The 15,601-nt window shown below is 41.0% G+C and overlaps 1 pseudogene; it reads left to right on the top strand.

Moving 5' to 3' along the window:
• The window catches only part of LOC149258435 (transcription factor MYB88-like), an 88,319-nt pseudogene extending 72,718 nt beyond the window's left edge, over positions 1–15,601 (top strand).

Below are 15,601 nucleotides of genomic sequence, written 5' to 3'. Positions count from 1 at the left end.
AATCTAGCCAGTATGTTGTTCTCCAAGAACTGAATGATTATTGAATCATTTGCTTGTCTACATGGGGCGGCTTCAATCCACTTGGTGAAATAGTCTGTTGCTGTTAGAATCCATCTGTGCTGTCCTGAAGATGAGGGATGAATTTCCCCAATGAAATCCAAGCCCCATTGTTGAAAAGGTCTCTCTGTTGCAATAGGTCTTAAGGGGAGTGGCAGCAACTGTCTTTTGCCCTCAAACACTTGGCATTTGTGACATGAGGTTGTGAATTTCTTGACATCAGAGAACATGGTGGGCCAGTAATAACCAGCCCTTAGTATTTTGTCCACAGTGGACTTCCAGTACAAATGTCCACCACAGTCTCCTGCATGAAACTCTTGCATGATATTGTTAGTTTCATTTTCAATTAAACAGTGCAGCAATATACCTTCATGGTTTTTCCAAAGCAAATTGCCATCCATCACACAAAATCTTGATGTTTTCATTTTTAAGAACCTACACTTAGTTTTGGACAGTCCTGGGGGAGCACACAGGTTTTGTAAGACATAACAGATATCAGAGTACCAAGGAGATTGTTCAAAGGCTACATTGATCTTTGGAGTCGCCAGCTCTGTTTCACTGTCCAGCTGATTGATATCTAGGGCTTGGAAATTTGCTTCTGTCATTAACTTGGCCAGACCTTGCCCTTTTATTAGCTTTGTAGGTTTTATTTCAATGTCAAATTCTAGTATGTTAGCAATCCATTTTCCTCTTCTGCCCTCTAGGTTTTCTTGAGTGAGTATGTCTTTTACAATAGGACTTGGCACATATGCTATGACATGGGAATAAAGGATATAAATCCTAAAGTCCTTGATTGCTTTGACCAAAGAATAAGCTTGTTTTTCCATGATTTGATACTTTAAAGGTGCATCTCTAAGAGCTTTGCTAAAGAAAGCAATTGGCTTCTCATTTCCTTGGTCATCTTTTTGTAATAAAACAGCAGCAATAGTATGCTGAGAGGCGAAAGAGAAAACAATAAATTCTCTGTCAAACTGAGGATTGGTCAAGACTGGGGTTTGGGTAAGGGCCAATTTTATACCTTCAAACGCTTGATTGGCTTCAACAGTCCACTTCACTTTTGAATCCTTTTTCAGCATGTTATTTAATAATCTGATTAGTTCTGCCAAGTTTGGGATAAACCTTCTTAAGAAATTGATTTTTCCCAAGAATCCTTGTAACTCTTTGACATTCCTTGGGTGGGGCATTTGTAGGATAGCCTGTATCCTATCTGGGTCAATTCTTATGCCATCCTTTGAGATGGTGTGTCCTAAGAGCTTGCCTTCTTCCAAACCAAATAGAGACTTTTTGGGATTTAAGGAAATTCCATATTTTCTGCATTTTAGGAAGATCTGTCTTAAATGTTTTATATGTTCTTGGTCTGATTTTGAGAAGGTTGTAAGGTCATCTAGGTAAATGACTAAAAAGTCATGAATCTCCTTGGAAAAAGCAATGTCCATTGCTCTTTGAAAAGTTTCCCTTGCATTTTTTAATCCAAAAGGCATCTTTACATATTTGAAAGTTCCCCATGGGGTAGTGAATGCTGTTTTGTCTTGATCATCAGGGTGCACCAGGATTTGATTGAAGCCTGAGAACCCATCCAGTAATGAAATCCTTGAGGCCCCTACCACTCTTTGGAGAATATGATCCATTTTGGGTAAGGGATAGTTGTCTTTGAGGGATACTTGGTTCAGATTCCTCAGGTCCACACACAGCCTAATTTCACCAGTCTTCTTCCTTGTAGGGACTAAGTTGGAGATCCATTCAGAGAATCTGATTGGTGCTATGATGCCTGCCTTAAACATTTTCTGTACCTCTTGTTCCATTGCTGGGAGAAGCATAGGATTGATTCTCCTCAATTTTTGTTTAAAGGGCTTTTGATCAGGCTTAAGAGGGATAGTATGCTGGATAACAGAGGTGTCATAGGACTTTAGGTCCTCATAACTCCATGCAAAGACATCCTGGAACTCTTTAAAGAGGTCAATGTATTTAGGCTTTTGATCAGGAGGCAAAGATGCAGATAATTTAATTATTTTGGGTTTGTCAATTGTACCTATGTTGCATTCTTCAATGGCTGCGTTTAAGGGCTGCATTTTTGGTTTTCTGGGAATATCATTTGAATCAAAGATGTCCTCTAGTGGAGTTAGGCCTGTTGGTAGAAAATTGTCTTTCAGCTCTATGATTTCAGTTTCAGCATTGGCCAGTTCCTCACAATTGATTGATTGAATTTGCTGAATGCTGTCCTTGTTGAAAATAGTTGGATTTAGCATTTGTTTTGCTGTTCTAGGTGATATTGGGTGAGTAATCTTTTGAAACTGTATTTGTGATTGACTTGCTGTCTCAAGTATTTGTGATTGACTTGCTGTCTCAGGTATTTGTGATTGACTTGCTGTCTCAGTGTCAATATTTAATCCTGCAAACTCTTGTTGTAAAGTTAAAAAATGGTTTATTTGCTTGTCATCCTCAAATACTTGCCAATCATTAACATTGTTTGGAATGGAGGGTCTGTGTTTTACCTCAGCTGTAAAACAATGATGGGGCTCAAAAGGCAGCTTGCAGGTACTTGCAAAGGTGGCTAAACTATGAGCATGTAGATTGTGGGCTCTAGGAATTTTAGTGATTTGGAATTCAGAGAAAAAGTTTAGTACCTCAGCAACAGCAGACCTATAAGTCCTTAGTCTTTTGTCATTGGTGACAAAGTTTCCTTTCACTTGTTGAACAACTAAATCTGAATCACCCATGATTGAAACCCTGGCAGCTTGTAAGAATTTTACTAACTTGAGGCCTAGTAAAAGAGCTTCATATTCTGCCATGTTGTTAGTACATCTGAAATTCAATCTATAAGCTCTGCCCTCTGCATGACTATTTTCTTTATTGTGTACCCAAACTCCAGCTCCTGCCCCTAACTTGTTGACTGAGCCATCAAATTCAAGGAACCATAGAATATCCTGTTGGGAAGGAGACTTTATGATCTGCTCATGGGCTGGCAATGTGAGTAGCAGTTGTGGTTTTTTCTCTAGCTTGTCTTCTAGAACAGTCTTATCGTTTGATTGGATTTTCTTGACAACCAGGGCAGCAGCAACATCTAGTGTTTGATTGACTGTTGTTTCATGGGTGATAATACTTTCATTTGAATCTTCCTCTTGTATGAATATCTTGGTTTCAACCTCACCTTTTGAGGGAGTAATGGTGTCATTGAAGATAATGTATGAGTCTATGTCTGAATGGATAGCATATATGGGAAAGTTTTGAGGCTTTTCCTCACTGCTGACCATGTATTTCATTAGTGTTTCTCTGTACAGTATTTTTGGTTGCCCAAAAACAGAGATGGTGGCATATGACATGTCTAATTGTAGGGAACCTTGGAGTTTAGCTCCCCATGATCTTGATAACAGCATTCCATACTTAGGTGGGATATCAGCAACCACAACATCCATTAGGATTGTCTTGTTTGGGTATTGAACCAGGGACACACATAAGTCTTTTATGAGACCTAGACACTTGACTTGGCTGGAGTCAAAAGAAAACAGGTCTTTGTATGGTCTTGTTATGTCCAAACTCAATCTTTCCATGACTGCTTTTGGCATGAGGTTGTGAGAAGCGCCTGAGTCAAACATTGCATTGTGTAGTATTTTGTCATGAATATGTAGACTGACATAAAAAGGTAGTATCCCTGTGACTATTGTTTTTCCATCCACTTCTGGGCCAAACAATAATTCTGGAGTGTCATCCAACACATTGACATCATCTTTGTTGTTAGTGAGTTGAAGGGATTTCTTGATCTGTAGCTTATATATGTCATGCTTGGCTAGTTCTAAGAGAGGAACAACTATCTTTAATTTACCCATTTCAGTCTCTAGGTCAAAGGATTTTTCAGATTGGGTCTTGGGGTTATAGATAACTGTCCTTTCCTTGTTCATTAAATCTTCTTCTTGATTTTTATCTTGACTTTGGGACTTATCTTTTTTACTCATCTCTTGAGGAGAAATAGTTGGATAAAGATGAGAAGGGGGAGTGACCATAGGCTGCTGTTTTGAGGAGGGTGGTTCAGTGATCTCCTCAACAATTATTTCTTCTGCAGGTAACTTTGTTTTGTCATTAGGTGCTGTGACTATAATTCTTTCAGGGTGCTGATTATCCTTTATTTTTTCAGGCTGGTTTACATTCACAGTTCTGCTCCTTAGCTTGTATTGTTTATGGACCTCATAAACAGCAGTGTCATAGCCTTGCTTAAAGTCAAAGGATTCACCTGATTTAGTTTGGAACAGTTTGATTTCATCATCCTCATGATCTTCTTGTGTTAAGAAAACTTGACTTTCACCATCTAGACCCATTAAATTAATCTCAGGATCTTCATTGGGCTCTGTTGATGTGGAAGTTTCTGCATAATTTTCTTGGAAAGGGGGTCTTATGTCCTGATCAGCACTGGTTTTGCCCATGCTTGGGTTTTGAGTTCTCCTAAAATTTGGATTCCTAGGAGGGTTGTTTTGTGGTGGTTCCCATGATGATTTTCTTTCAACCGATTCCACTCTATCACCCAATCTTTTCATGCCATTGAGTATTGCATCCAGCTTCTGATCAAAGGCAGTGGGTTCTTCTTTGAAAGCAGTCCTCTTTTCCAACCTTGCCCTGTTTCTTTTGGCAATCAGGTTGGCTTCCACTGTGACAGCAACCCTTTGGGCCTCTGCAAGGGATTGAGGATCTCTTTCTTTCAACTGATAGGCCATGTCAGGGTCAAAACCATCAGGGAATTTATACAAAGCTAGATCAGGAGGAGGTCTTAAATTTTGTGGAATCGCGTTATATACATTGTTAAATCTTGCACAATATTCCAAAACAGTCTCTTGGGGACCTCTTTTGATAGTGTCATATTCCCCAAGTATGTGCAGAGGATCTTTCTTCTTTTCCCATCTACTAGTAAAGGCTTGATACAGTTCATCAGGAGTTGTAATGGAGTTTGCATTCAGGGATCTAAACCAAGTTCTTACATCCCCAGTTAGGCTTTGAACAAACATCCTCATTCTGACACTGTCATCATCTATTTCATAGGTCTCAAAATGGTCTTGCATCTTCTTCGCATGCTGGACAGCTGTCAGAGGGCCATTGGAGTCAAAATATGAGATTTTGGTTTGGTAGTCTTGGGGTAGAGCTGCAGCATTAGCTGGTATCTGCAAGGGTGCATATCTGTTAGCCATATTTATAGGATTTAGAGGATTAACAGGGGCAGCCGGGATAATAGGAACAGTGGGTACCACAGGGGTGACAAGTAAGGGTGAACCTAGAATGTTGGTCAAGGGGATATGAACAGTGGATGAGGATGTGAGAGGAGGAGTTTGAGATGTGGATGGTGAGCTAGGGGAACTAGGGGTAGACCGGAAAAGGACCTTGCATGGAGTAGGGATGAGGCTGGGATGATCTGACTCTGAAGTCAAATCAGCAGGTTGCTCCTGCCTTTGCTGCCTCCTAATGTTTCTAGGGATGGTATTTGGATTATCAACAATGATAGGTGGATTAGGGTCAGGATTTGCCCTAGTGTGCCGTGGATTTTTCTTAGGAGCCAGCTTCTAACTGTTTTTTGGGATTTTGCTGGAAATTTTTATATCTGAAAGGACTGGATGAAGATTTTGGAATGGCTATATATTCTCAGAGCTAACATGAAGATTCCCTAAACAAGCTCCTCCCTAAAGCTGTTAATGTGATACAGAAACAGATTAAAGGCCTCTTGGCTGATTTCAGGCTTGATAGTAGCTATGAAAATATATGGTAATTGAAAAATCTCAAGCACTCCCCAGTGGAGTCGCCAATTATGTTAACACCCAGGTTGTTCCCTATGACTCCCAAGGGAATACGGCTGGGGTAACCACTAACCAATCTTTGGATCACAGTTTCTAGCCAAACTGTAATCAGAGAGGGCTCTCTCTTTATGATTTGTCCCTGTTATGATGGTGTTTTAGGCTAGATATTATGCTCAGGTTTTGGTTTATGTTTTGGTTGAAGGATTTCTTTCAGGGCTTAAGATGTAGTGTTTAGAGAGTAATATATCATTGGGAAATGGAGTCTGGAGTTGTGAAATGCTTTGAAATGCAGGATTGGTGGTGTTCTAACTGCAGGGCCTATTGTGTATTTCAGACAAACAAAGTTAACTTGAATGGTGAAGCACGTCAGCCAACGGAAAGCAATTAAGAATTCTCTATTAAGCCGGTGAGGTGAAAGTGGAACACGTTGCACAGCAGAAAACTTGAATTCCTGAGACAAAGGCCACTGTGAAAAATGTATTCTGAAAGTGCAGCAATTAAGAATTACACTTATCAAGATTACAGATGAAGAAAACATTCATTAACAACACAGATTGAACTCAGGGTATTTCTTGAATAAATCCTGAAGGTTATTCTTTTTCCATGTTGCTAAATATTCAAACATTAGAAACATATATGGATATTAATAAATGAAAACACATAACAGAGAGAGTTACAGAGACTTATTGTATTGTGTAATACACAGGAATCCAGCAGTTTTCAACAGACACCAGAACGCATTCAACACTTCAGAAATCCGAGAAATTCCATCACTTTCTTTATTAAACTTCTGAAAGGATTACAGCATAAGAACTTCTTCAGGAGAAATCAACAACAACCCTTGCAAACTCATGCGAAGGGGACTTTATAGGAAAGCTTATACAAAATATCTCAGGCATTGAGTCATCTGAGGGAGAAATATCTTCATTACTTTGTTCAGAAAGTAGAAAAGAAGTTATTACAGCTTTGAATGCAACATAAATGCTCTTTAAGTCTGTCAGAGGATATTTTGACCTTTGGAGGTCACTGAGTCGGTTGAAACGCTTTGCTTTAATGCTGATAAATGTGCCTTTATATTTGCTGCGCTGTATTTTCTCGGCCCTGCCACCTGTGACTATGCTTGTTGCTGTGGTGACCGAACAGCTTTGCTGAGTTGGCTCAGCTCTAACCTTTAATGCGTGCTGATTTTGTTGAACTGTGCTTTACATAACAATTTATATTTTAAAAACAAAATTTGGTGAATGCCTCGCTGTTTATAAAATTTTCTGTATTGTATTTGTCCACCAGTCTTGCGTAGGGAGTTGATGCCTGAGAATGGCATCCATTGTCTCCTCTGCTTCTGTATATTTATAAAAATTTGGGGCCACATCAAACAAGTGCGTGATTTCATTCATTATAAAAAATAGATTTTCTATCTTACTGTAGAAAATCTGTCCTGTAATAGGCCCTGTATCATTTGAAGTACTGGCCTTCTCATTGATCTGGGTTGAAGCAAAAATTTTCACTCTTTTGGCATACTGTTCATGGGTGAATAGTTTCCCTCCGCTGTTCAGTAGGCTAGGGAGTCCTCTGCTCTGTAATACTTGAAATCTCTCCATGAACCTGTTCACCTCAGTTTGCATATCCTGGGTTCGTCTTTCCAATGTCTGCACCAGATTTGTCAGAGTAAGAACCCTCCTGACCATTTGGATAGTCTCAGTTCTGTTTGTAATTCCCATGGTAGCTAATTGAGAACTTGTTTTATGGTTAAGTACGTTGATCATTCTGGTGGCCACTTCAGGCATATTGCTCAATAAAGCTCTTGATCTGTGAACCTCCTTCTGTGCCTTTGGGATGAGCTCTAGTTGCTCATGGATTGTCTCAATATATTGCCATTGATTGGTAATTGATTGGCCAATATTGGACCATAGCATTGCTCTAATTTCAGCTACAATTTTGTCTAGTTTGAGCTCATTTTCCAGCTCTTTGATCTTGTCTTTAAGGGCTTTGATTTCCCTGCCCTTTTCTGCCACTTCTCTCTTTGATTTATCATGCCTGTCATTGACTTTGGCTAACTTTTCCCTGGTCTCATTTAACTCTGTCATTTGAGCTTCCAGGATTTGGATTTCATTCTTCAGCTTTTGCATATCCAGGCTTTGGGTCTGCTCTGTAGTTGTTGGCGCTGCTGAAGTAGATGTTGCTGTCTGTTCAGTCTGTTGAGGAGGAGGAGCAGTGATAGGAGCAGTTTCCTCAAGATTGATGATCTGAGGAGGAGGCTGAGAGGTCTGATCCTCTTCTCTTTGTTTCAATGCTGCTTGCAGGGCCGCTTGTGTAGCCTCAGATTCTCCCAATTTCTCTTGTGCCTGAACAAGCTGTTTATAAATGGAAATCAACAAGGCTGTGGTATCCTGCTCATGCCTTTGTTGGGCTACCTCATCTGTCTGAGGGTGAATGGTAGCTGGGAGTTTGATTTTCTTCCTCAAGGCAGCCATGTCAGCATCCTTCAACTTCAAGATTTCCTGTATTCCTTTAATATCTTTGGGATCATGCCCAATTTCAATGATTATGTCTTCCAAGGACCTTATTCTGTTGTCCTTCGCCTGGGATGATGCCCTCTCCAATTCCAGCTGAGAGGCTGTAGCATTAAGGCTGCTCTCTAGTTTGTAATTTTCTAATGTTTTGTCTGCCAAGGAGGCATACACCATCTCACCAGTCTGTTTGTGCAGTTCAATTTTATCCATTGGGTGTATGTCCTTGGCCAGGACCTCCAGGTTGGTCCTGAGGTAATCTGAGGCAGATTGGGGATGCAGTGCTGTGGGCAAAAAATGGCTCATAGTCAATTTGCCTTCTTGCACATCAAATGCAGACATCAATCTTTGTTGGTTGGTGGGAGCCATTTTCAATAAATGGTTATATAGCTGTATCTTGATGGGGTCACTCCTTCTTTTGATGTCTATGAATTGTTGCTTGATGCTTACTTCTCCTTCTTTTTACTGGCTGGAGGAGCTGACCTCCCCTCCCATAGTCCTGTCCTGTTCCTGCTGGAAGGAACTGGCTGAGGCTTCTCTGCTGGGTGGGCCCATGCCCAATGCTTGTCTTATTGCTATGTCATCCTCCGAAAAGTCATTCAATCTTTGTCTTTTCTCTCCCTGGTTGATAGATGAAGTCAGAGGAGTTTCTCTATCCCTTTTTCTGCTTAAGTCCTCCTTCTGTGGAGTTTGGAGGACCGAGGCGTCAATGGTGACTTCTGGCCTAGGAGGCACTATGTTCTGAGCCTGTTGCTCAGTGGAAGTTGGAGTATCCACTACTTTTTCTTGCTGTAAGGGCTGCTGTCCCTCATGTGGCCCTTCTTCTTGATGCAGTTCCTGTTGTTGCTGTTCTTCTTGCTGCTGCCCTTCTCTATCTGCCTGCCCTTGAGTCACTGGAGGTGGCTGCTCCTTGCCATGGAGTGATTGTTCTGTCTCCATTTCCTTTTCTTTGCCTTTGCTAGATATATTTTCAGTGGCCTTAGTAGTTTGCTGTTTGGCAGTTGAGGAGGATGTAGCTGCTCCCACTTGTGTGCCCGGAAGTGTGAATACCTGTGAACAAAGTTCAAGGTCAGCCATTTTCCTTAGATTCCTCACTGCCCTCTGATTTAGCTCTTCTTGTGATATGGGCTCTTCTAAGGTCCCTCTCCTCCATTTGTCTTGGTTAGCATATTTTTCAATGTGAGGGATACTATGATGATCATAGGCAGACAACTTATATTTGAGCCTCCTCATTGTTATAAAATGATTAGGGTCATAGGGTGTCCATGGGAAACTGGTTTGAAGGCCAAGGGACTCAAGCATTCTATCTGCTTCCTTCCATCCTTGCTCCCTCTCGTTATAGATAAAATGGCCAAGTTGGCTTTTCACCTTCAACTGTGCTTTTTTGCCTTTTCCTGAAAAGTGAAGCACATCAACCCGGCCAAATTGCCTAAAGTACTCTAGGGCAAATAGCCTCATAGGCACATACTTAGGTAATATGAATGGAGGCAAATCACACCCATATATCCTGATGACGGTGTGGTTTTGGTAGAAGTACCAATCCCCAATGCTGTAAGATTTGGACAGCTGAAGAATTCTCTGCATGTCATCAGTGAGTCTTGGAGGAGGTGAGCTCATCAACATTGCCATAGCTGGATGGACGAACAGATCTATGAATTCACAGTAAGTGTATGGAGACTCAGGTGTAGTGTGGAAGACAGAGGACCAATAGACCACTGATCTGGGATTGCCTTGGGCATCCACTCTTTTGATTGAAAAATGAAATTTCTCATGTTGATGGTACAAGATCAAATGGTAAATGTAGGAGGTGTATCTGAACATCCTTTCTCTCGTCAAATTCATCAATTGCTCATGAATCTTGTCTGATATGTAGGTGGCATAGTCATAGCAGATTGGTGACTTGCCAGGAGCAAACATAAGCATCATTACCAGCACAGTTGCATCAATATGCTCAATTGAATTATATCCCAAGATGGGACAAATCATATCTGCAAGGTCTCTGCCCAGCCCATTGAGATATACATGACCAATTGGAGGGTACATCACAATGTCAGAGTTAATGTATAATTGATTAAGTTTGATAATTTGAGCATCTGTCAGTTTAGCCCCTTGTTTTATCAGGTTCACTAGTGACAAAGGGACCAACTTCTTCTGAGTGTTGAAGCAAAGCATGTCTCTGATAGCTTGAGGGGTAACATAGAAAAGTACTGAACCAGATGGGTCAACAACAGCCCTCTGAGAAGCATCATAATGTGCAGCACACAGGTGGATTAGTTCAGGGAACTGGTTGACCTGAGGGAGCTTAAAAATAGGGAGGAAAGAGTCCCATATGCCCAATATATCTGTCCCATTTTCATGCTTGGCTTTCAACTCATTCAACAGATGAATGTGGAATTTGCTGCTCATAAACATTTCTTCTGTAATTTGGTAATCCATATCTGCCAAGGCTTGCCATTCCAAGTTCCTTTGAGGGGCATTCAGAGGCTGAACATTTAGTACTACAGGTGTCTCCATTGCAAAAGAGGATTCTGAATTGAGTGCAAAGTGGTTTCAATTGAGCAGGACAGTATAGAGGAATGTCTCTTTACCAGGGAGGTGAATTTATAAGGAACAGAGAGTAGTTCTAATAAACAGCAATTGAAATACTGTTTAGAGTGTAAAATAAGACCAATGCTTGGCCTCACTCTGCCTCTCTCAGTGGTTAAACTCAGTTTAAATGAGTCTGTCGCGTTTGCGCGAACAAAGCTTGATTTCTCAATGAAAATGCAGGCAAACAAGGCTCGGCTAGTGTTCTTCGAGTTCACAACTGTCAAAGGGCCAGGTGCAAGGATTTCTGCCGGTGAATTCAAGAGTTTTTTCTGTTATAAGCTCTTTTGAGGGAAATAACAGACAAAGCAGGTACGTGAAGGATTTATAGCGGAGAATACCTGGTGAGGAGTAGGCAATGGTCACGGATGACTGTGGAAATGGCGCGCCGCCGGTCTCCTGGTCAGGTTCTGCAGGTTGGTGGACTTTGTACGTGAAAATCGCATGCAGACGCAACAAAGTCTTTTGTAAGAAAATGGGAAAAAACACGAAATTTCACCATAATATTGGTTTTTTGGACTTTTGGCGCGTTTTTCTGCTGACGTCAGCATGATGTCATAGGTGGGGTCAGGGCCGGCTGACGTCATAGGTGAGGTGGCGGGCTCTGATTGGTCCACGGGGATGGTGAAGTGGCAGGACAGATCGGCAGACGGTCGGGCGCAACGATTGACGTGACGGCATGGTGGCAGTGACGTGGGATGATGTGGAGGTGACGTAGTATAGGCGGGATAACCGAAACCGGAAACAGCCAGCGGTTTCATATCGCACCGCTCATGGTACGGGGGGGGGATCTGTCAGGCGTACCTCCGATGAGCTGCGGCGGGGACGCGTGGCTGCCGAGTGACGTAACCCTTTTACGGACATCGGAAGATATCCGTCGGATGTGAGACCCGCTCCGATATCAACGATGACCGTCAGATCTGGGGGGCCCGATCCAACGGCTGTCGGGGGAGTGATGTGATCAGCAGATATGGCGGGTAAACAGCGGACGTCGGAGCCGCTCCGATGTGATAAGAGGCGTTGGATGTTCAAGCTCCGATCGGACGGCTGTCGGGGTCAATAAAACGATCGGTCAATATGGAAGGGGGCAGGGTTGAGTTAATGTATATCGGGGTATGCGCTTTGGCAAAAAACATCAGATTATGGGTTTTTCATGAATAATTTGCAAAAATGCACCCGGCCTTCAGACTTTGGATAAAGGAAAAAAAGTGGGTTTTGATGCATTACTTGGCAATTTGGAGCGGGTAAGGGTAGAACAAGGTTTTTACAAAGTTTATGTGCAAACGGGGGGTAATGAGTTAAAAAGTGGATTTGGAAAGGGGGAAGAGGGTTTGGCTTAGGTTTATCAAGATGACCAAGTGTCATTTGATCCCTGACATAGGACTTATTGGCTATAATGCCAAGGGGAGGGGATATTTATACAAAATTTGGGGTTTATACACCATGGTGTTAATAATATTAGGGGAAAGGTAATATAAGGGATTTACATAGTAGAGTTAGGGTTAATATGGATGAGGGGAGTGAATGAAGGGAGAAAACACTAAGTTTGTTTGAGACTGACTTAGTTTAGGGAGTAGATCAAAATTAAAAGAATTTTTAGACAAGAAATGTGGCTTATAAAGATAAAAATTCTATCATATTACCACAATTAGTTTTATGACTCTCAACTCAGAAGGGAATGTTAGTGAATGACATGAAAAGGGGAAGAGAGGAAGTTAGACATGCTCCTTTTCTTTTCTTCTCTTATCTTGATCATCAAGGGTAAATCCGAAATGAATACCACTTCTGCAACCCCATCTACTTACCCAGCTACCTTGCCTAGCATTTTTTGTTTCTTCTTGGAGGGTGCACTTGGACTTGCAGACCCTTACTTGCCTTTTCTTTTCTTTGGCTTTTTCTTTTGTTTTTCTATCTACTTCTACCCTTATTGCTTCCAAGGTCCCAGATTAAGCAGTTGGGAACCTTAATTTCTCTACCTAAGCTACTTGTCTGCCAAGATTAAACAGTTTGGACAGACCTCTTTCTCTATTCTACAACTGGAAATTTGAAAGCATGGCATAATCCAGATTAGACTGTTGAATCATCCATCAAAATTGGAACAAGGACACTCTTTTAACATACCTTGTATTCTCTAGGAAATATGGGATCTTTGCATAATCAAAGCAGAGCATATTTGGAATTTCCCTTGTCCATCATGAAATATGAAACCTATTGGTATAGGTAGCTAACATGAGCTAAAACTGCATCCTGTTACCATTGGGGTACATACTGGTTTAGAATCTTCCATGCCGTACTTTTTCAGGATCTGTTTGAGATATTTGGTTTGTGAGAGAAAAATACCATCTTTATTTTGTTGAACTTGTAGACCAAGAAAATAGGTAAGCTCACCAAGCAAGGACATTTCAAATTCTTGCTACATTATTGAAGCAAAATTATGACTCATGGATTCTTCATTGCTACAAAATGATATCATCAACATACACAACAATTATTGGCAATTTATCAGTGTCCATTTTTTTTATATAGATTGCTATCTGCTGACCCCTTTGAAAAACCCTGTTGGTGGAGATATTTGTCAAGACGGTAATACCATGCCCTTGGAGCCTGTTTTAGACCATAGAGAGCCTTTCTGAGTTTGCATACAAGTTTTGCATCATTTCAAACAATGAATCCTTCTGGTTGTTCAATATATACTTCTTCTTCTAAGTCTCCATTAAGAAAGGCATATTTTACATACATTTGGTATACTTTGTGTTAGAGTCGGTCTTTGTAGCCCTCTGTCAGAGATCAAAACTCTTTTTGCATTTCATTTTTAGGTGTCTCACTCGCTTCACTCAGTTGCATTCCGTTAGGGGCATGCCATTATCTGACGGAAGGGTCTCTTCACTTGTTTCCCTCATGTTTGTACCTGTTGGGTTGGTCAAAATTCCTCAAAGTTCATTTCACGTCATTTATAGTCATAGATGCTATTTTGGTTGGAGAATATTCATTTTAGTTTCTAAGTCTAGGGTTTGGTCTTCAAAATTGTTAAATAATGCCCGCAGGCCATGAGGAGGTTTTCAATAAGTTTTCAGTTCAAGATTTTCATCATTAATAAGACTGAAGGATATTTCTTCTTCAAAACTCTGTTTTGAAGAAGAAATCATCAAATTTGTTTAATACATGATGGTTAAGGTTTTTCAAGTTCTATAGTTCTTCAAGCAGCCTCGGTCACCTTGCCAGGATTCATCAACTCCTATCCCTGCAAAAAATCAACAGAGGAACCATCATTCAAAGTCAAAAGAAACAAAGTTTGTTTTAAAATATGAAAGGAGCCGAAGTGAAAACATTACAAAAATGGGAGAAGATGGAACACATACTTGAGTACAACTTATAAAAAGGGGAGCTGGTCGCAGGAAGAGGATATAATCTTGTCCGAGGCACATAAAAAATTTGGCAACCGCTGGACAGAGATCACAAAAGTAGTTCAGGGTAGGAATGACAATGCTGTCAAGAACTGTATTAATGCGTTGTGTAAAAAGCAAGCAAAAAGGGAAGAATTATCTAAGGAAAATGATGAACAGATCCATGTTAATGAAAACAACCAAAGGATTGTGGTTCAAAATGAGAGCATGCTTAAAACAGTGGACTCTGCAGTATGCCCTAAGAAATTGAGGACCAGTAATACCTCAGGAGTATTTCCAGGGGATGGAGCCATTAAATTGACGACTGAGGTTAGAGGGCCGGAATCCATGTTGCAGTTTAGAACAACCCTCGCTGTTTTGCCAAATGATCAAATAACCAACAAGGATTCTTGGTATCCTTTGGCCATTCAAGCCCACACGATCCCTTTGCTGCAATTGAGAGGCCAGTCGACCAAGGTTCCAAGCTACAAAATGCATTTGTTTAAAATAATGATCCAAAGCTTTCAACTTTGACTCAGCAAGCAGAACTTTTAAGCACACTAGTCCAGAAACGTAAAGTAGAAACATTGAATCAAAACCATGAAAATTCTTCAGAGGAACTAGATGGAACGCTTATTCAAGGAAAGGACAGTCACTTGAGAAAAAGGATGAGATGAAGGAATCAAGTCCATGTGTTGACCTTAGACCAAAAGCTTCAACACCTCTTCTAACTGAGAAGGAGAAAGGCCCAGAAGCAACCTGTATACCTTCAAAGAGGCTTCATATGCCTTCCATGCCTAAACTACGTGAACCATGTGAGAAGACCTGTCAGGAAAGTTCTGAGTTTAGTCTTGGCTCAAATTCTTATATGAATTTCATTGACATGCCCAAAAACAACCCACTTCAAATTGTGGTACCTGTGTTTGTTTGCAACAATAGAAGTTTTCAGACCAGCTCTGTCAATATTGAAGAAAAAGAACAAGTCCATGTAAGAAGAAAGGATGGATATTGTGGCCCAACTACAACTCAACATGTAATTTCATCAGAGCAGACTGAACAAGAAGATGAGAGACTTGTCCCCATGTCTTCATTCGTTGAGTGTTGCTCACCCATACATGTGACTCCCTTCTTCCGGTCTTTTGTTGATGGGATTCCTAGTCCACAGTTTTCAGATAGTGAAAGGAAATTTCTTTTGAGTATGCTTGATCGAGGCTCTGAAATATCATCTCCGAACTCCCAGATATCAAGTAAAAGGGGCTCCCCATCATGCCGAACCTCACTATCAAACAGGCTGTGA

This window comes from Pinus tabuliformis, chromosome 6, assembly GCF_031772625.1.
Source record: "Pinus tabuliformis cultivar Carrire ecotype Pingquan chromosome 6, CPIR1, whole genome shotgun sequence".
In the NCBI taxonomy this organism is placed as follows: domain Eukaryota; kingdom Viridiplantae; phylum Streptophyta; class Pinopsida; order Pinales; family Pinaceae; genus Pinus; species Pinus tabuliformis.
The sequence above is the reverse complement of the archived record's forward strand: the minus strand, read 5'-3'. Positions and strand labels throughout refer to the sequence as shown.